The sequence below is a fragment of the Leopardus geoffroyi genome, chromosome C3, assembly GCF_018350155.1.
Source record: "Leopardus geoffroyi isolate Oge1 chromosome C3, O.geoffroyi_Oge1_pat1.0, whole genome shotgun sequence".
Lineage (NCBI taxonomy): Eukaryota > Metazoa > Chordata > Mammalia > Carnivora > Felidae > Leopardus > Leopardus geoffroyi.
In genome coordinates this window covers 63,082,811-63,103,669 of record NC_059338.1, presented here as the reverse complement: position 1 = coordinate 63,103,669, position 20,859 = coordinate 63,082,811, and the positions used below count along the sequence as shown (strand labels likewise).

The following is a 20,859-nucleotide window of genomic DNA, read 5'->3' as shown; positions in this document are numbered from 1 at the left end:
ATGGCTTCCCATCCCGACTCTTTGCTAATCCAGACGCTCCAACCATCTTTCTTTAAGATGCCATATGGTTGGCAGAAGCCTGTAGATCTAGCAGCACATCTGCTTGTAAGTTTCTCCTTCCCCTCCATCCCCCTAACAAAAGAGGGATCGGGAGACAGACCGCGCGGGGCACGCAGGCGTACCTCTGCCCATATATAGTTCTTTCTTTTGAAGCCTGCTAACTAAACAGAACTGTTAAAGGGATGATCGGGAATTATTCGGGGCTCGCTCATTTTTAACTCGACAACATGGCGATTTATTTGCCTGTCGTGATTCAGAACAAGATTAGAAAAACAAAGGGTGGCTGGTCTCCTTTTCCCAAGAGCTTGATTACTTGAAAACCACTTCAAAGCTCTCCCTGTGGGAATCCTTGGGAGGCTTTCTGGCCGCGGGAGAGGGACAGCACCCTTGCCTGAAGCTATTTCTCCTCTTCTTTTTTGGTCAAGGAAGACCGACAATCTGAGAAACCAGCAGATACCCAGAGCCTGCTTTGTTAGCAAGCACGGCGCGGCTGTATGCTAATGAGCCGGCACTGACACACTGCTTTTCCGTATGATGAGCAAAGATTGTTGACGCTGTTGAAATCCTGGCTCTCCTGGCCTGTGAGCCCACGGGCTGCCTCCTTGGAATCCGGCCCCCAGAAAGACAGGCTGCAAAAAAATAATACATTCGACTCTCCTGATGACTGAAATCTGGCCATTTGTAACTTAGAGCGGTGGGGGACGGGGGAGGGGAGCGGGACTGGGAAAATATTCTAAAATATTTCATCAGGCCAGGAATCAGAAAGACTAACTTTTAGACAAACTAAAAGTTAAACCTGGCAGACACATGTGAGTGATCGAGGCCAGGGCGCTCGGCTTCAGGAGCAAAAATCTGCAGAGTGGGGGTGAGGGGCAGTTGGTCTAGCCTCTGTAACATAGGGACAGCTGGGATATTCCCTCCGGACTGGTGCAGAGAGCCCTCTTGCAGATGGGACACCCCCACCGGTGGCACCACTCAGTCACAGGTGAAAAGCCGTTTCTGATCTCCTTGTAAATTTGTTTGATCCATGTGTTGGTTGACCACGCATGGTTTTCCAAGTCCGTGCAAATGAGGGATGGTAAAAAAAGCAAACCGAATATTCCATTGTTGCAAAAGTAGACCCTTTTTTTTTCTTTCAGAAGTCAAAGAAGGGTGGAAAAGGATGCCGTGTTAAGTGCTGAGCACGTTAAATGAAATATCCCTTTATCTGCTTGGAAACTCTAAATAGTCAGGCACTATTATTTTGATTTAATAGATTGTGGAGACTGAGGCTTAGAAAGGGTTAGCAAAAAAAAAAAATAAATAAATAAATAAAGAAGCGAAACTTCAGCAAACCTGCAGTGAGGAATTGCTGAACCCCAGGGAGCCTGGGTGGCTCAGTTGATTAGGTATCTGACTTTGGCTCACGCCATGATCTCATGGTTCATAGGTTCGAGCCCTGTGTCGGGCTCTGTGTTGACAGCTCGGGGCCTGGAGCCTGCTTCAGATTCTGCATCTCCCTCTCTCTCTGTCCCTCCCCCACTAGTGCTCTGTCTCTCGCTCTCTCTCAAAAATAAATAAACATTAAAAAATTAAAAAAAAAAAAAAAGTAACTGCCAAAGCCATGCAGATCTCATGAAGTCCAGTAGGCTCCAGGGGTTCAGGGACACTTCTGCACAGACACGTCCCCTCAGGATATGCCCGGGTTCCAGGCTGCCCACCTGAGCAGACCACTGTCAGCTGGTGAGCAATAAACTAGTTCAAATTAGTATGCTGACGGGGGCACCAAACTGTAAATTCCATTTACTTGTAATCTACAATGTGAATGAAAATTCATGTAACTGAAATGCAAAAACATGAGGAGCGACTAAGAAAGCATTGAATATTATAATGAAAGTATCAGAACTTAGCCATTCAAAAAGTATGCCCTTCAAATTATTCCCCTTGGGGATGTGGGGATAGCACGTGTTTTCCAACCACAAGGCCACTGCCTAGATCTTGCCGACAGGTTCCTCCTTTCTGAAACTTCCTCCATAGCCTCGGGCTTCATGGGTGGATACACACGTAAGTCTGCGAGTATGTGTTCAATGCATTTTGTCAAATTCATACATTTGTCCCCCACCCCCAGGGGAAAGCGCGAATGCAGTCACCCACTACCACAAATTGTGCAGTCAAGTTTCCCACATTTGGGGAAACCGCAGGGGTCAACACATCCGGAGTGCAACGGATAAGCCTCGCCCTGGGAAAACCACCTTCGCTGATCATGGTATCTCCCTTGCCAGGTAAGTATAAAAATCATATGTTTTAATATAAAATACATGCAGTGCAGGTTATACTACTCGATGATTACACAGACTAGATGCCGGGAGCCTGATTCTATTATCAACAGGAACGATAACCTATTACTAACAATTGTTTTGTTACCATTGAGATGCAGCTATGTAGAATGACGACTTTGAATTAAAAGAAAAAAATCTACGTTGAAAGCTCAGCATGGTCCCAGGCAAATTCTTCTAAGCCTGTTTCATGTTCAATATAAAATGATTCTACTACCTCCGAGGACTACTTGGAGAGTTAGAGACAGCATGTGAAACGCCTGGCCCTTAGAGATCCTCACTAAGTGAACGTACAATCATCATCATCATCATTATTTTTAATAAAGTGTTTCAGGGGCGCCTGGGGGGCTCAGTCAGGTGAGCGTCCGACCCTTGATTTCGGCTCAGGTCATGATCTCACCGTCGTGGGATGGAGCCCCGTGTCAGGATTCTCTGCTTGGGGTTCTCTCTCTCTCCCCCTCTCTTTTTGCCCCTCCCCCGCTCATGCTGGCTTTCTCTCTCTCTCAAAACAAATAAATAAACATTAAAAAAGTACTTCAGAGCATATGCACAGTGCTTCCACATACACGAGCTCACCTAACTCTGAAAACGGCCCCGAATATACGAAGTGCTGCTTCTTTCAAATGAACGAGGCAATTAAGATTCCATAATAACATAACTAAAGCGATAAACAGTATGATTACTTTGTTCAGTAATCATTGTATTAATTATTGTTTATAATAATTAACAATAATTAATTAATCAAGTATTAATTAATCAAGTATTAATTATTGCTTATAATTAATAATAATAATATTAATTGAGACTCTTCTATGTGCAGTGACTGTGCTAAGTGTTTTTCCAGTTATTTGTAAGTCATTATTAGCAACCTTTTCAAGAAGGTATTATGGCTACTATTGTGATCCTCATTTTATAGACAAGAAAGTGAGGCCCAGAGATGCCCCCGATATCTTGCCTTATTCACATAGTAAGTGGAGAGCTAGAACACAATCCCAGGTCTGTCATCTAAACCCATGATCCTCACGGCAGCTATAAAATAGCTAAGACAGGACTGAAAGCCAGATTTCTCTGTTTAAGATCTGGTGCTCCTTTGTCCATACCACATTGCCCTTGGGTGGAACTTAACTAAAAGCTACTGGACATTTGACAAGACAGTCTCCTAGCAAAACAAAACAAAAAACAACTTTGTCCTCACCAAATTTCCATGTATGCTAGTAAATTCTATAGGGTCCGTGGTTCAAGTATCATGTGTGTTTATGTGCACTTGCACAGAGCCTGAATGCTGGGTGCCCCCTCCAGCGTAGTGAAAAATTAGAGCAGTTTTCCTTAGAGCATTTGAATGCATCACACACACAAACACACACCATCAGAGCTGTCATTATATATTTGGAATCCAACATCATTGAAGTTGTCAGAAATTTCTTATCAAGACAATAGTCTTTCAATAAAAGTTAACTGTCAATAGAAGGCTTCTGAATCAAAATGATCTGCTGGGGATGCTAGAACATTTGGAGGCTGCTGATCAGATGCTGGCATGGAGCAAAGGGAGGTTTGGTGCACATATGTGCCCAAGCAGACAGCTCCCCCCCCACACACACACAAAGCCCCGAGGTGTCCCCGACACTCTCCTCTGGCTTCTGGGCCAGTGGGATCTGGGGGCTGGAATCTGGGGTGAGTTTTTCTCCGGCCTCTGCTCTCTCCCTCCTTGCATCCCCCTCACCTGATTGGACCTGGACTGATTTCCAAAATCACTGGATCCCCCAGCTTCCTAATTTCACCGCTGACTCCAACTCAGTTCAAAACAGAATAGGATTTTAACCAACCAGCCAAGCAAACAAACAAATACCTTTTCTATCACTTCAGTGCTTCCAAATTCATTAATCTTTGGTCACATTTCCAGTCAACAGTCAAAAGCAGTTTCCAGGAGGGTCTGAGCATAATAGACTGTGAACGGAGATGTGTTACTTGGAAGTTGGCGCTGTATAAGCACCAAGTGCCCCCACGCTTTCAAACGTAAAGGAGATGAGTCTCAAAGGCCTCTCTAGAGTATTCTGGAATGCATCGTTATGAGGCGGCACTTCTGATCTGTCAGGGGTGGAGACCTGATTATTAACCGTCCGTCCCCCTGACAGTATTCCCCAGAGGCCGACATTGTGAGCGGTGTGTCCTTCATTAATTGCAAGGGCTGCAGTAGTCCTGGGTTACAGCACGAGAACAAAAACGCTGTTTCATTCTAACTTCGCTAAAGGTGTAGGGAAGACCTATTTAATGTTCACGAGCTCTGATTACAGGTTGTACATGTTGCTCCCTGTGCTGAGCGCTGTGGCAATGCACATAGCTAACGTTTATTGAGTCCTTGCTGTGTGCCAGGCACTGCTCTGAACATTTGTGTAATAATTCGTGCAATCCTCTTAACCCCATGAGATACGTAACACAACTGTCATAATTTTATGGATGGAGATGTTTAGGCCCACGTTAAGTAGCTCGTCCCAAATCACACAGCGCAGAAGAGGGCAGAGCAGGTATTTGAAGCCGTGCCATCTGGGTTCAGAAGGCACGTTCTTAACTACCCTTCCCTATGATGACTCTCAGAGACATTAAGTAGGAAAGGGTCTGATTCTCAGCCTACCAGCCATGGGAGTTTGGTGATATTTAGCCTCTCTCTAACCAGATGACTTCAAAGTAAAATGTAATTTTTACCATACATGTCCCACCTGTCCATCTCACAAGATTGTTAGGAAACTTTATTTTATATTCGTGTTCTCACTCCCATGATTCTCTGCTTTCTTTCTCCCGTGTGCAAAGGTCTAGTGTAGGCCCATTGGGCGTGACCTCTTTGAGGGGAGGGCCAGTATCTAATATATTTCAGTAGCTCCTGTGGCCAGACCTCACAGCTTGCTATGACTATCTTCATCACAGCCTCAGAAATTGCCTCTTTGGGTGCTAATTAGGGGCCCCAAAATGAACAACCAAAGACCTTTGGCTTTGCCAACCGAAGAAGGGGGCATAGATTTGTATAGATTTGTGCATCCTGCATTTGGTGTTTAAATGCCTTTTCCAAATGGTCTCAGACGAAATGAAAAGGCACTGAAATCAGCCAGCCCCAGTAAGATATACAGGGACAGTCTGACCAGAAATAAGCTAGGGAAAAACAAGTAGTAGCTTCTCTTCTGGAAGCCCCTGAGGTCAGTTTTGTCATCAGCCCACGGTGCTCAGGGATATTAAAAACACTGCCACAATGGAGCGAACACAGCTAACGTGATAGAAAGGAGACAAGATTGGATATAAAACAGAAATACTGCCTTTCCAGAGAGAGAAAATTGTTAATACAAATGAACAGCTGTTTGGGAAGAAAACATTATTTCTCCAAACCCAGACAAAGCTCTATTTATTACATTTCAGAGACACTTAAATTATAGTGTCTGAAAGCTATCCTATCATGGGTTTATCTGTGACACCTAAATTATCCAAAAATCTGAGAGGTTAAGCCAAAATAAAGGCTTTCCTGTGAGAAAGGCTTCTAGAGAGAAAGTTACTCTTTTCCCCCAAAGGAGCAGGTGAATAAATTCACTGTGTAGCATAACCAAATGAATACTAACTTCCAGCACTAAACTTTCTGGAAATGCAATGGAATATTAAATGCAAAATTCATTCCAAGATGTTAATGTATGCTATTTAAAAATCTAAATGCATAGTTCACTATTCCCATTGGTCTGTTTATATTCTTGTGTTCACATGGGTTCTCGACTGCATCCAGCTCTGGGTCTGCCCCAGGTGCTCCCCAGAGGTCCTGGAATGTTCTCTGTGCTTGCTGTGCTGGGCCAGTCCTGTTATGGGAGGTGCTGGAAATGGCATCAGCCCTGACCCTTCCAGAGGAGACCAGGGCTCACCAACACCTTTCTCACTGACTAGCATGTGTCTGGCTGCCTTGAGGCATTTCTGGAAAGTAGACTGTCACACTCTGATAAAAAAAAAAAAAAAAAAAAAAAAAAAAAAAATGGGGCACCTGGGTGGCTCAGTTGGTTAGGCGACTGACTTCGGCTCAGGTCATGATCTCGCGGTTTGTTGAGTTCGAGCCCCGCATCAGGCTCTGTGCTGACAGCTCAGAGCCTGGAGCCTGCTTCGGATTCTGTGTCTCCCCCTCTCTCTGCCCCTCCCCTGCTCACACTCTGTGTCTCTCTGTCTCTCAATAATAAATAAACGTTAAAAAAAAAAAAAAGTAAAAAAAAAATTGCCACTAAGGGGGAAAAATGAAGAAAATCCTATTTGGCAGTGTCTAGGGAAAGTTACACAACGGACCAAGTGACCAGGTTAGGGGGCACTGTCAAGGTCAAGGGTACGCTTGCCTCAGTCCTTTCCGCTCATCCCTCCAGTCAATTCAAGCACAGCACAGGCTTCAGGCTAGATGGGAAACACAACAAAAGCAACACCATAAAGAAGGAAACTAAAATCCATAATCCTGTGATGCTACCTTACCACGGGTGACCTGAACTTGAATGCTCTGGGGCCACTCAGGAGTCTCTATCACCCTACACAAGACGTGTGCTTCCCTCCTCTGGTTAGCATTTGGTACCGTTCTACCTTTACTTCCGACACACCTCGTGGGGTGCAGTGCGGCATAGTAAGTTAGTGAAGACTTGAGAGTTTCCTAGTGAAAGGTGTTATGGTGTTATGTAAATACACAGTATTATTTTGTCTTTATTCCAGCATTACTGGTTTGAAATAGTTCAGTGTGTGTAAATATGTTTAATAATGTGTATTAATTAGATTTTTTTTTTTTTTTTTTTGGAATTCCCTGGCATCTCAGTTAACTAAGTGGTAGCAGGCTTACTGGTGCAGGGAACTGTTAAGGACAGTCTCTGACAACTATCCGTTGGTCTGTCCCATTCAGATCAAATTCTAGCTAGGTGAATCCACTCAGCGCGTGTGGTCATTTACTTGAGCACAAGACGAAATCGCTAGGTTGTGACCCTCTCGTGAAAATAAAGAGCCAGATGCAAATGTTAAAATTCACAACATGCGACCAACCCATCCCAGAGAATGGGAGGAACTGGGCAAGCTCCCTGTAAGCAGTTAGTATGATGGAAAAGCCTAAGCGTGCAATGTTCGGAAAAAAAAAAAAAAAAAATTCTTTTAAGTACCAGTACCACATGCTTCATACTGAAGTGTCTAAAAATAAATACTACTCTGAAGATCAAGTGTCAATCAGGGCCAGGTTAACCCTTGATAGCCACTTCCGTTCCCCTCTAGGAATAGCATTTTCTCCGACCTTGTCAGCAATGTAGGGTCAAGAGGATCTGACTGTGGCAACCCAACTTTCTTTACAGGGTTCTGAATAAAGGGTTATTTCCAGCCTTCTCCCCAGACAATAGCCATCTACACCTGCTGGCACTCATAGGAACACTGAGAGTTCAGATAGATTACATGGACAGGTATTTCCCGGAGACGTTGCTTTTTAAATATCCTGTGTGGGCATGTGCCCATGTGGCAGAATGGTCTTGTTTTCTTTCCCATCACAGATGGCGGAGAGTCCTTCCCATGAGAATGGAGTCAAAAGCATAGGCTTCAGAATTATCATAAAGATGGGGAGAAGGTGTCAATGAATTACTGAAAAACTCACAGAACTCATCATATGCTGAGTTAAATGAGTAATGTTACCCTAGAGAACATTTTGTGTTATGTGTATTATTTTCTCCCTCCCAAGATAAAAATCTGCACAGAGACCTGCACTGTGATTGGACTGTGCCATACAGGCATCATAAGACGTCCTTGAGTCAGGACAGTCTTGAGCTGGACAGCCAACAGAAACACTCCAGGCTAGCTGACTGAGCCACCAGGAGGAACAAGACATAGAACCATGCCTCAACATTGGGAATACAAGGGAAGTCAGACAGAAGTCATGTGCTGCTTCTCATGTTGGGTTTTAAGTCTAAACCGATCTTCCAAAGTGTGGAATCCAAAGAATATTATTAGAAAGAGTGCCTTTTTTTTACTCTGCATATACCCAGCTCTCCTTCAGAGTCAAGAATCACCTTCTACAAAGCCCTATCTGATCTCCTCCTATATGTTCCTTCTCCCATGTTCCACATCATCGCTCTGATCACAGTGCATCAGAACTGTCTACAGGAAGAAAGGTCAGCCCTTTGTGAGCAGGGGATGGTTCTCACGGGCAGCCACAATGTCTGGCACAGGACCTGACATAGGCAGGTATTGAAGGAAAGAAGGATTTTTTTTAAGTGTTTATTTATTTTTGAGACAGAGAGACAAAGTGTAAGTGGTGGGGGAGGGGAAGAGAGAGAGGGAGGCACAGAACCCGAAGCAGGCTCCAGGCTCCGAGCCATCAGCACAGAGCCCGATGCGGGACTTGAACTCACGATCTGTGAGATCGTGACCTGAGCCAAAGTGGAACGCTCATCCAACTGAGCCACCCAGGCGCCCCAAGGAAAATAGGATTTGTAATGACAGCATCACAGACCGTGCTTATAAAGCACCGACTGGCCTGAAATCAGATGGCATCACAGTCACATCACCCTTTTTATAGAGATGGCTTTCAAGGAACCACTGGCAAAAGCTGCCATCTCTACCTTCAGCTGGAGTAGAGAATTAGTTACATTTGTGGAGGTCATATTGCTTTTGCTTCTGAAGAATATGGACTTCTTTTTTTTTTTTTTTTGCTAGAAGAAAACTAGATAAAAAAGAGGGCAATGCCTCGGTGTAGAGAAGGCCTTGGGGACTTTCTAGGAAAACAATTTCACTGGCAGCAGCTGGAGATGCAGCATATGATCTTGCTAAAGCTGTTTAAGTACCATACACGCTGTTGATGCTGGTGTTTTCCAGTGACTAAGAGACAGGGACTTCAACGCAACGTGAAGAAAATACCACAACATTCACCTGTCCCGGCAAGTATTTACCAAACACCTACAACGTACTCCCTACCGGCTGCTGGGAAATGGTGGAGAACAAGACAGAGAAGATGTCACTCCCAGGGGGTTGCATGTAGTTGTCGATGGGATCCCTATCTGGGGAAATTTCGCAAAGACGCTTTTGGGAAAGTGCTGGGAGAGGAACCTCAGTGGTGGAGTGGAGGCAAGTTAAATCTCTGCTCGAGGACTCACTCATGATGGCATCAACGTGACGCGATTCGGCAAGCTTTGTTTAAACAGACTTCCAACTACATTTTATGAGCTCTGGCCACGGTGCCTACCCAAGTAGATTAGATACTGGCCCCTCCCCTCAGCACCTCCAGAAAGACCTTGGCACATGGGTAAGGAAAGCAGTAGATCGGCGTGCAAGGGGAGGGCCCAGGTGCAGGTGAGCGGTCTTAGAATTCAGAAAGAGGACTTCATTGAAGAAAACCTCTCCATTGACTCTAAAGCAATGTGAGTTACTGATGAACCAACAAGATACGACAGTACACTCATCTGTACCAATAACCCTGAAAGAGAGTAATACGGAAATAAAATGTACTGCCTGACTGGTAACAAAGGTTTCGATGCAATCCGTTTCACAACACAGCAGAATGCTAATGTAGTTCAAATCTGACTGGATGTGCCAAGAAAGAAAAAAATGTTTCCCATCGATGCAAATTTTTTGGAGACTAAGAAAATGGACTTCTAGAGCCTCTCAAGGACTCTGCTAGTCATGCCACAGACAGTTTGAAGGAACTGCTGACTCCTGAGACCACGCCGCGGGATTAAAACAAAGGCCGCAAAGTTGCCGCCTTCCCCAAGCAGCATTCATGGGATCGCGAGGCGGGGACACCTTTCAGAGCAGGGAACAGGCAGAGCCGGGAACAGGCAGGCTGACCCCGTGCACTTTCTTTTTGATCAACCTTATATTTGACTGTATTTTAGTAAATTATCCATGTAGTTGTATTTTGACAGCTCTCTTTACAGCAGTAAAACAAAATGTGTGCATCGCAAATGGCAAAGATTCAAATTTCAGCTATGTTTATCCAAAATAGCACTGAACTGCTTCTGTACTTATGCTATACTGCCTACAGCTTTACGGAAGGGAAGACAGATGGGATGAATTTAGCAGGGAAACAGCTGTGGCTTGAAGAAGAGACAAGCAAAAGTTTTGCTATCAGGCTTCATTATGTATCAAGGTACCAGTAAAATGTGTATCCGTGAGGCAGCCAAAAAAGTGTTTTTCATTTGACTAGTGATAATTACCCTTTCTCAACAGCTGACAATGTTCTAAGTGGCATTAAATAGGTAGAATAATTAAGCAATAAGATACAACAGGCAGCGCCTTGCTGGGAACTGTGGTTTCCCCTCAGGTGAGCTTGGAAGGCCGAGGCTAAGGGGTCAGTGACTTCAACCGCCTGAGAGACATAGCAGGAAGTTGCTGGGGGGACCGCACACCAATAGGAAACAGGAGGGAAACTCCCCAGGGAGGCTGGAAACTGGGAGCTCATCTGTGACGGTGACATCTTGGAAAGAAAGTGACCCCCGAACTTCTCCCCTCGACTCAACAATGGATGTGCGCCCTTCACCCCCACTGGACGTGCTTGTGGAAATGGAGGGAGGGATGGTCCTCCTCGGAATCATCTTTCGTCTGTGTTCAGATGTTCAGTTAGGTGTTTCTCAAGACTGGGCTGCGTCAACCTTCAGACAAGAGGAAATTTCCAGGCTTTACAATGACGACCAGTCACATTGCTAGTTAAGTGTGCTCGGATATACCGTTCCTGACAACGTACCGATCCCACTCTCAGCTGTAGCCTCGCGGAAAACTGACCAATGTCTACTGCCAATCCTAGAGACCCTCCTATGCAGATGAGGGATCACTGCACAAACTTGGTGTTTGCAATAAGAAAGCATGCACTTTGTGGGAAAAAAAATTGTACCTCTTTATGATTGCATTAAGTAGAGCCCTCTATATTGGGTGACCGACAAAGAAAAAATATATATACGTTTATATATTGATGTTTAGCTATTTTTGAGAGAGACAGAGACAGAGCATGAGCAGGGGAGGGGCAGAGAGACAGGGAGACACAGAATCTGACGTGGGCCTCGAACCCGCTGACTGCTAGATCATGACCTGAGCCGAAGTCGGACACTTAACCGACTGAGGCACCCAGGCGCCCCTAAATAGATTTTTTAATAAATCTAACCTGTGCCACATATGGATAACACCCTTGTGCTCCACCCAGATCAATAACGTTAATACTGCCACGGTAACAGAAAGGAGAAACACAGAAACGGCCTGAAAAAGGAACAAACACACTGTGACATGTATGCACTAAGCCCGGCTGTGACAGTGCTATCTGGTGGCACAAAGTTTACCTCACTGCCACTGAGTGGTAATGCATGGAAAGCATGAACATGGTCAAAAGCATGTGAGAACAGATTAGAAACTTACTACCTTCCTCAGTTTTCACCATCACTTTCTATTTGCGCTCAGGCAAGAGGCTGTACGTTTTCTTTTCTTGTACGTACAATTATTGTCCCCCTGTGGCCTTTGTGTAACGTTCTGCTACTTTTCCAGTGACTTTTGTTCCTGGCAACACTTCTCAGGACTCTACCGGACTGCGTCTTGACAGGCCCCCTAATACCACTGCTTTTCTGGGTCCACTAGGACCATTGTCTCTTTTAGAGGCAGAAAGACCATGAGGTATTGTAGAGACAGCACAGGCTTTGGAGTCAGGTAAACCTGTTTGAAGTGTAGCTTCACCTCTCACAGACAATTTCCTTCCTCTGGGTCTCAGTTGCCTCATTTGTAAACTGGGGTAAACTGTGGACAGCTTTTGTAGAGCACCTAGTGTAACATAATGGTAAACCGTCAATAATTAGGAATGACTTTTTTTTCTTTTTTTCTAATGGAAGGAAGGATTTTACTGAATTGCCCTTCCTGCCATTCTCTTATTTCAAATGATTGTTCCTCTTCTATTCCTTCTCACTATTCATCCATCTGCCTTGAATTTACAGCAACATAAACATACTTGAGAATGTGACTATTTTAGGCTCTCTATCACATTTTCTCCTATCGATCAGCACCCAAGATTTTCACGCAGAGACATGGGATCCTCAGGTGTGAGATATGTTTGCACCGCTTAAGGCACGCATGTTGGGACTCCGTTCTGAAACTGACCAGATGCCCCTCGGGGAACCACAGTCGTGGCTTAGTGGCTGGAGAGCAGCTCAGAGGACACAGAGAATGAGAACATAAAATAATGCCATATCTGGTTGGTACCACGCAGGAACTTTTTAAAAATTGATATCACGGGAGCTAAAATATTCCTAAGGTCTTCACATCGGCCTCCCTTCTTCATATACTTGGGAGTAAAGCCACATGGTTCTGGTTCCTCCTCTGTCGTGTAAGTGGCTGTGTGACCTCCCCGTGCCTCAATTTCCTGAGTAGTACTTTCCTCATAGGGTTGTACAAGAATTAGATGTGTCAATAAAGGTAAGCGTTTAGAACATGGACAGTGGCTGGTACACAGAAAGTACTATCTAAAGTTAGCTGCTGCTGGGGCGCCTGGGTGGCTCAGTTGGTTGAGCATCTGACTCTTGATTTCAGCTCAGGTCATGATCCCAGGGTCTTGGGATCAAGCCCCACGTCAGGCTCTGAGCTGAGTGTGGAGCCTGCTTAAGATTCTTTTTCTCCCTCCATCCCTGTCCCCACCTCTCTCTAAAATAAATGAAAATAAAAAAAATAAAGTTAGCTGCTACAATGTTAGTGATAACAATTGTAATGGTAATTTATTATATATGTATTTATGTGTTGTATGATTATGTGCTAGGTAATAATCATCATTATTGTAAGGTGTGTCAGAAAATTTGTACATGGTAGCAAGAAGTTTTGTACAATGTTTAATGGTGCCAAACTATGGAAACTGGGAGTCAGCAAGAGGGCCTGGAACCAAGAACCCTTAGCGCACGAAATGAAAGTAGAGACAAGGTCCTGGGCCCTGGAGGCTGGTGGCGTGGATGAATTTCTCTTACAGCAAAGATCTTAAGATCGTCGTTTTGATCACCAGACTTCTTCATAAGAAGTATGCTCCTCAAGTTAGTAACTTGCTCAGACCCACACACAAGTCAAGACCAAATAGAACTGTGTCTTGTACCTCTTGAGACCTCATTTCAGGATGGATCCCAAAGGTTCCTACAGAGAGATCTCGATCCATACCAGGATACTTGATGATTACATTTCTGATAGACAGAGATGCCTTGGGTACTGCAGCCAAAAAGAAAAGAATACACGTGACAGCCCAGAGGCCGTGCTGTCTCAGTGCAAGTCAACAAGGTCTCCAGCTCTTGGATTCCTCATATTGTAAATGATGATAACCACCTTTGATAACCACTGAACCGAGGGTTGGAGCTGAAATTCATAAAGCATGCATGAGGTTGCTATTATATAAATACAGAAACGATCTCTCTTTTAAGAATCAATTTTGAGTGACTTCAATCAATATGTTAAATGCCTTATAAAACTAATGAAAAATTAAACTTCAGATACACTGTACTTTGACATCAACCATCAACATTACAAATGCCATGTTTGTGCAAAGACTGCTACCAGCAGAAAATTCAGAAATAAAATACACCGTATTTAAAAGAAAACATTTCTCAGTGCACGATACCAGTCAACAGTGGTAAGCCATGACTGATATGGAGACTGACCGGCCAGGCAAAGCAAAGACATTTTTACTTAAAAGGTGCATTCTTTCCCTATATTTTCTGCACGGCTCTGATATCACATTTAAAAAGAAAGAACCGTGCCTTGGATGTAAAACCAACTATTAAACAATGTGGACATTTACATGAGCTATCTCTAGTTTTGTGATAATAGTCGCTCCCTGGTAGTCTAGTGGTTAGGATTGGGCGCTCTCTAGTTTTGTGATAATTTTCACTTTTGATCTGATACCGAGAATGAAACATCCTCGTGTCTCTGGAATCAACACAGGAGACAAGGGCTGAACTTGAATATTCATATGATCTTTTCCATAAATAAAAATTAGGAAATAATTGACAAATTGTTATAAAGCATGATGCCCATTTATGACTCCCAAGCCCTAATGTTTCTAGCATTCATGATAAATACCTATGATTCCTTCATCCATTTTTATTTTTGGAAGTTCATCTCTGTATATTCTGTGACAATCTGCTCCCCTAGAATTTGGAATTTGAATAAAGCAGATTTGGTTGCTTTTTTTCCCCCCAGATGAATGCACAAAGACCCTAAAAAAACAAACGTTCTTTAGAAGACAGAGCAATGAGTGTATTTATTATTTATTAAAGTATAGCATCTACCAAAAAACCTACAGGCTGAGCTCTAATCAGCTCCCCTCTACCCAGGACAATTCCATGGTAGGAAGCATGATGGAAGGTCCAGAAAAGCATAATGAGAAAGAGGAGATAAAGACAGAAGATTGTCCCCTCAAAATAAAAAGAAAAGAAAGAAATAGCCTACCCCTCACCAAAAACAAAAAGTAAACCACTTCCCCTGCTTCCGACCCTTTTTTTTTTAATGCTGGGAATGACCCACTTTGACCTAAGTATATTAGTATAAAAATAAAGGCTAAAAGACTGGTTTTCCTTACATATTTGCATGAAAAGAATTACAGATACAGGGAACAGCTCACTCTAATTTCTTCTAAGAAATCATTTTCTCGAAGCAGATTCTCCCACACTGGCTTCATTATAACTGAGGCATCCGTTTTTTAAAAATACTATTTATTTTGCCACTATATGGCCAAATTTGTCTTCTATTTCTGCAGGCTTGTTAAAAGAATCATCATTTAGCTTTCCATAACCTGCAGGGCCCAGAGCAGCTAGAATTATAGGGGAATTTCCCCACTGGCCAGGGCAGGATAGAGGAGGAAAACAGAACTTGAGTACTTGGGGCACCTGGGTGGCTCAGTCGGTTAAGCATGCGACTTAAGCTCAGGTCGTGAATCTCACAGTTCGTGAGTTTGAGCCCCGCGTCGGGCTCTGTGCTGACAGCTCAGAGCCTGGAGCCTGCATCAGATTCTGTGTCTCCCTCTCGCCCTCTGCCCCCCTCCACTTGTTCCCTCTCTCTCAAAAACACATAAATAAACATTTAAAAAAGAAAGAAGAAAAGAACCTGACTACTGTTCTCAGACCTAATTCCGTCAGGTTTTCACTTTCAGGAAACCAAAACAAGGAGAGGAAGCCGACATCAAAGTAAACTCTGCATGCTCCTGGTTCATGCAGTGGATAAGGAGGTGGGGGACACACGACATCTGGACGGAGACCAAAGGACCCCCCTAATCCTCACTCCCAGACCACACATACCTCGGGTGCAGAGACCACTCTGACCCATATTTGTCTCCTTAGGGCCCAGGATAGCACCCAGCCAGGTCCCGTGAGAAAGCTGAAACTGCTGGTTGGTTGGGTAACATTCTCAAACATGCTCTGCCCTGCAAATGCGGCACAGAGGGCTCTAACGAACTGAGTAGTGTTTCACCAGCATCACAAGGCAAACTCACTACGGTGAATTGTGTTGTTCAGGGACGAATGACCACTTAACTCATCCATTCTGGAAATCTGGATTTAATATGTGGGGCTTGCCTGAAGTGAGATGCAGGGACACAAGCTTGGCTTTCTATCAGGCTGAATTTGGAGTAAGACATTTTGATTTAGGGTCATTTATGAAATTTCAGAGCCTCCAGTTTTTTAGCACAATTGAGTGTGCCCAAGACAGACTGATGCAATGCAATTAAATATTTTGCCATTGGCCCACTTTTTCATGTTAGGGCTGAAAGAGGCCTCACAATTCCCTGGGAATTGTTTTCGCTATAGCTTTTAAACTTTTTATTCTTTCATTCTGAAATAGAAAGATTCCCTTCTCTTAATATTGTACTTTTCTTTAAAATTGTGCCTTAAATTTTTCTTTTTTTTCTTTAAATTTTTTTTAAATGTTTATTCATTTTTGAGAGACAGAGATGGCATGCAGGCAGGGGAGGGGCAGAGAGAGAGGGAGACACAGAATTTGAAGCAGGCTCCAGGCTCTGAGCTGTCAGCACAGAGCCCGATGTGGGGCTCCAACTCATGAACTGTGAGATCATGACCTGAGCCAAAGTCGGACGCTGAACTGGCTGAGCCACCCAGGCGCCCCTGCCCTAGACTTTTCTTGTCTTATGCATTGTGGCATTGTATTGTAAGCAGTACATATATTTTATATATATATATATATATATATATATATATATATATATATATACATTTATTTATTTATTTATAACATTAAAATTAATAATGATTTTGATTACTGAAACTAAAATGAACAGTTACAAAAGTTATTGTATTCTAACTCCCCTAGGAAGTTTTCTCTGACCACCAGATGCCCGCATTAGGAATGCCATATCTGGTGTGTTTATTGAAACCTTGACCTCATGCAAGGTCTATCGGCTGCAAAGTGCTGTGTCTGTTCGCTATGCAAGATGCAGGCCCCAATAAAGCGCTCTTCCCCACAGGTGCTCACCATCCAGTGGGGACACAGGCCTGTATCACCAGGAGACAGTGCAGGTTGCACAGGAAGCATGATTTTAGAAATCTCAATGATGTGGGGCACCTGAGTGGCTCAGTTGGTTAAGTGTCTGACTTCAGCTCAGGTCATGATCTCGTGGTTCGTGGCTTTGAGCCCCGCATCAGGCTCTGTGCTGACAGCTCAGAGCCTGGAGCCTGCTTTGGATTCTGTGTTTCCCCCTCTCTCTGCCCCCCCCCCCCACTTGCACTCTGTCTCTCTATGTGTCTCAAAAATAAATAAACATTAAAAAAACACAAATAAATAAGATCACATATTAAGGTTAGCTAGAGCCAAATCCCTATTGGCCACCCAAAAAGACACTACCTCGTTTCTTATTCGTACCTAACCATGCATTCTAACACTCCAAACAGGCATAATCCACAGACTGTAGTGCACTTGGGAGTAGATGCATCACCTGCGTGGCTCTAAGAGGACCCCACGTGAAGGGGGTGTTTCAGCCCACACGACAGCGTGAGCCCGTCAACAGGAAACAGAATTTTAGCCCTGCTGCAATTAGTTCTCAGATGTTGGGCTTGGCCTCTGTGCCTCAGCCCCATCAAAGGGAAGACAACACTAATAATCCATCTTGCACAGCATATATGAAAAGAAGTATCTATTTCATGTTTTAAAGGTCATTGAATATATCACAGCTAGATAGTTGAAGCAAAATACCATATTCATCAGTGAAATAGGAAAGTTTAGCAGCCTTCATCTGTTCCCATTTTAAATTTACCACAGTATGTAAATGAGAGGATTTAAAAAAGCACCAAGCAAAAATCTGAGCTAGGTGCGACCGAAAAGCACAATCAGAAGCAAATTTGTGAGCCTCAAGTGCGGGAGTTTGCCAAATGGGCTGGTGCTTACATTTTACTACTAATCTGAGTTTATGCGAAGCCAATAGAAAGATCCCAATTATTGTTAAATACCCAGAGTAGAAATTTGCTGCTAAACTGCTGTATAGTATCGGTCTCAGGTTGGTTTTTGTAAACATCTTATTTTATATCCTGAAATTATCACAGGAATACCACACACAGAGCTGAACTTGAAACACACGGTCCTAGTCGCATCCATGGTCTGAAGAAAATACACGGAATACAACTTGCACTAGAGACTGAATTACCGGATTTTAATAATATTTTGCAGGGGTTGAGAGAATCTACTTAACCAGCAAGAGCAGTTACGCTACCCAACTTAACACTTCAAAATACAATTTGATGGCAAAATGAGATAATCTGATCATTCTTTTTTTTTTTTTTTTTTTTCAACGTTTATTTATTTTGGGGACAGAGAGAGACAGCATGAACAGGAGAGGGGCAGAGAGAGAGGGAGACACAGAATCAGAAACAGGCTCCAGGCTCTGAGCCATCAGCCCAGAGCCCGACGCGGGGCTCGAACTCACGGACCGCGAGATCGTGACCTGGCTGAAGTCGGACGCCCAACCGACTGCGCCACCCAGGCGCCCCAATCTGATCATTCTTAACAGGAGTTTCGTCGGGTCAGAACATTCACACCGTACCAGAAAGTGCACAGAGGCGGGTTTCACACTTTTGGAGATCTCAGCGGGCCAATATGTCATGTTGAGACATCAGCCTACTATTGAAACAACATCCTGTCTGGTTTCTATGGAACAAACTACCTTCAAAAACAAAATGAACCATATTATATGAAGCCAAAGGGAAAGTAAAACTCAAGCGTGCCGAGCATTCTCTAACCAAGTGTTAGCAGTTAGGAGGCCTGGTGTTCATACTATGCGGATCCTGCAAACTTGGGCTGGGCCCCTGAGCCCACCAACAAGGGTGGGATTTTCAGATAGAAAGGCCTAGGCAACCACAGGATCCAGCCTGAGAGATGAGGAGACAGACCCCCACACTGGTGCCCATCGAACGCTCCGTGGCCAGTTCCACAACAAGACAGCATGAAGCCCAGTCTGACTTCCCAGAGTCCCATGATGCTTATGATTCCCTCCTTCTTCCTCAAGTAACATCGCGATGTTTATTCAACTATGAAAATGGGGATAGTAAAATAAATGTCTTTTCTACCTCATAACGTGTAATTACAGGAAAGGTCCCACTTTTTGGGTTCCTACTATGTTTCAGGCACTGTTCTAGGCAGTAGGACCCTGGTGATGAGCAAGACAGACCAGTCCTCACCTCCTGGCACCTACCTTGTAGGCAAGAAAAGTAAACAGGGTGACTATGGAGAACAGCGGGTCAGGAATTCTTTAGAGAGTCGGACAAAAGATCAGACCTAGAACCTTGCCTGGCATAATGTAGGCACTGACAAACTATTTGGACCTGCTTCCCAGAAAAGGAACAAAAACATTAAATTTTGCATCCATTTTCGGGAGATTCACAGCCCATCTATGGATCTCAGCTTAAGAATTTTGTTGCAAAGGGAAGGAAGAAGAGGTCTAGGGAGATGAAGCAGCATGGGGAGGGGAAAGGCCTGAGAACCAGGAGGAAAACACGATGGAAACAGGCCACTATAAGGTAAACATGTAAGTGTGGGACACACGAAATCAAAAGGGCAAAATGGAAAAACAGATGGAGGGAACCTAGAAGGGGTTTGTCAGGGAAGGCTTCCGAGAAGGGGCAAAAACCCAAGCTGAGCCTTCTCTGAAAAAAAAAAAAAACATTTTTTTTTTTTTTTTTTACTGTTTACATTTCCTTTTACAAAAGTAACACATGCTCAGTGCAGAAAACTTACAAATTCTTGGAAAATGTTAAGAAAACACACCAATAACCCCTCTGCATAGAAACAGCTAATGTAAACTATGACATTCCTCTGTGTGTGTATATGTGTGTGTGTACATGTGTATAGGCACACACAGGTGTGTAACAAGATGGAAACAAATGTATTCACTCGGTGTTTGGAAGAAGTAATTTGATAATCTGAGAAGATTCCAAACAGGCATGCTGAAGTTTTCTGGTCATTAAGTGGCCTCCTACGGCAGTTTTTCAAACTCTGGGTCACGAGCCCCTAGCAGGTCATTAAACAGAAAACATAGATTGCAGTCTATAGCAAAGGTATGTACTGTTTTATTAAACTTTCTTTAGGGGTGTGTGTGTGTGTGTGTGTGTGTGTGTGTGTGTGTGTAAAGCTTGCATTGTTAACTTTACTTTTTACTCAAGACCCAGGCTAGTTTGAATGTATGTACATTTGAGGCAAGAGCAGGGGCAGACTTGGATTATTCTGAATATTAGAGGGGCAAGGAATTAGTGGTCCCCAGAATGTGACAAAGCAAAGACAGTGATGGCGGCTGGGGACGGGAAGCAGAGGGAGGAAAAAGTTTCCTGAGTGGAAACACAGCCTAGAAGGGACTTTGAAAGAGAGAACCACGGATCAGTGGGAATTGCTACATTGTTTCTGAGGGATGCTATAATTTCTGAGGGTGTAAATGCTCACCACTTTTCTTATTATATCCTCTACGTCCATGCTGATCAGCCGTGTTTTGTGCATATGAAGTCTTTTTGGGAATTCAGAGAGATGCTGAGTTCTGCATACGAGTTGGCACAGAGAAAAAATTTGAGTCCACATGTGTGGGATATGAAAGCTAGAGCGTGAAGAAGATATTTTGGGTCTATATATCTGTATCTTTTTTTTTTTTTCAAAAATGGAATCATGTAATATATACTACTTTTATCCTATTTCTCCTTACAGATATGGAGACAGTTTGAATGTCTGTCATGTCAATAAACACTTTTCTGCTAACAAGAGATTTTATTAGCATTTTGGAATTCCATTGTAGGGAATTTATTGTTAGCTGTTTATGTAACTAATGTTCTGCTGCCGGACATTTTGATTATTTAATATTCTGAATTGATTATTCTCAATGTTAATCTCTTAGAAATAATACCACTGCTTAGAGTCATAATTAGTAGGACTGGCCGAAGAGAAGTATCATTATACGCATTACACTTTATTATCTACTTGGGTGTCCGTCCTATAAAGGAGGACCCTTTAGCCTAGCACCAAGGACAGCGCCAGGTGT

At 43.6% G+C, this 20,859-nt stretch overlaps 1 protein-coding gene and 1 non-coding gene across 12 annotated transcripts in view; both read right to left on the bottom strand.

The window, feature by feature from the left end:
- Positions 1-20,859, bottom strand: part of SDCCAG8 (SHH signaling and ciliogenesis regulator SDCCAG8) — a 246,791-nt gene that overhangs the window by 27,077 nt on the left and 198,855 nt on the right. The gene's annotated exons all lie outside the window — the stretch shown is intronic.
- Positions 2,165-2,329, bottom strand: LOC123587128. Its single transcript, XR_006707182.1, has one exon. It is a non-coding gene; the product is annotated as a U1 spliceosomal RNA (small nuclear RNA).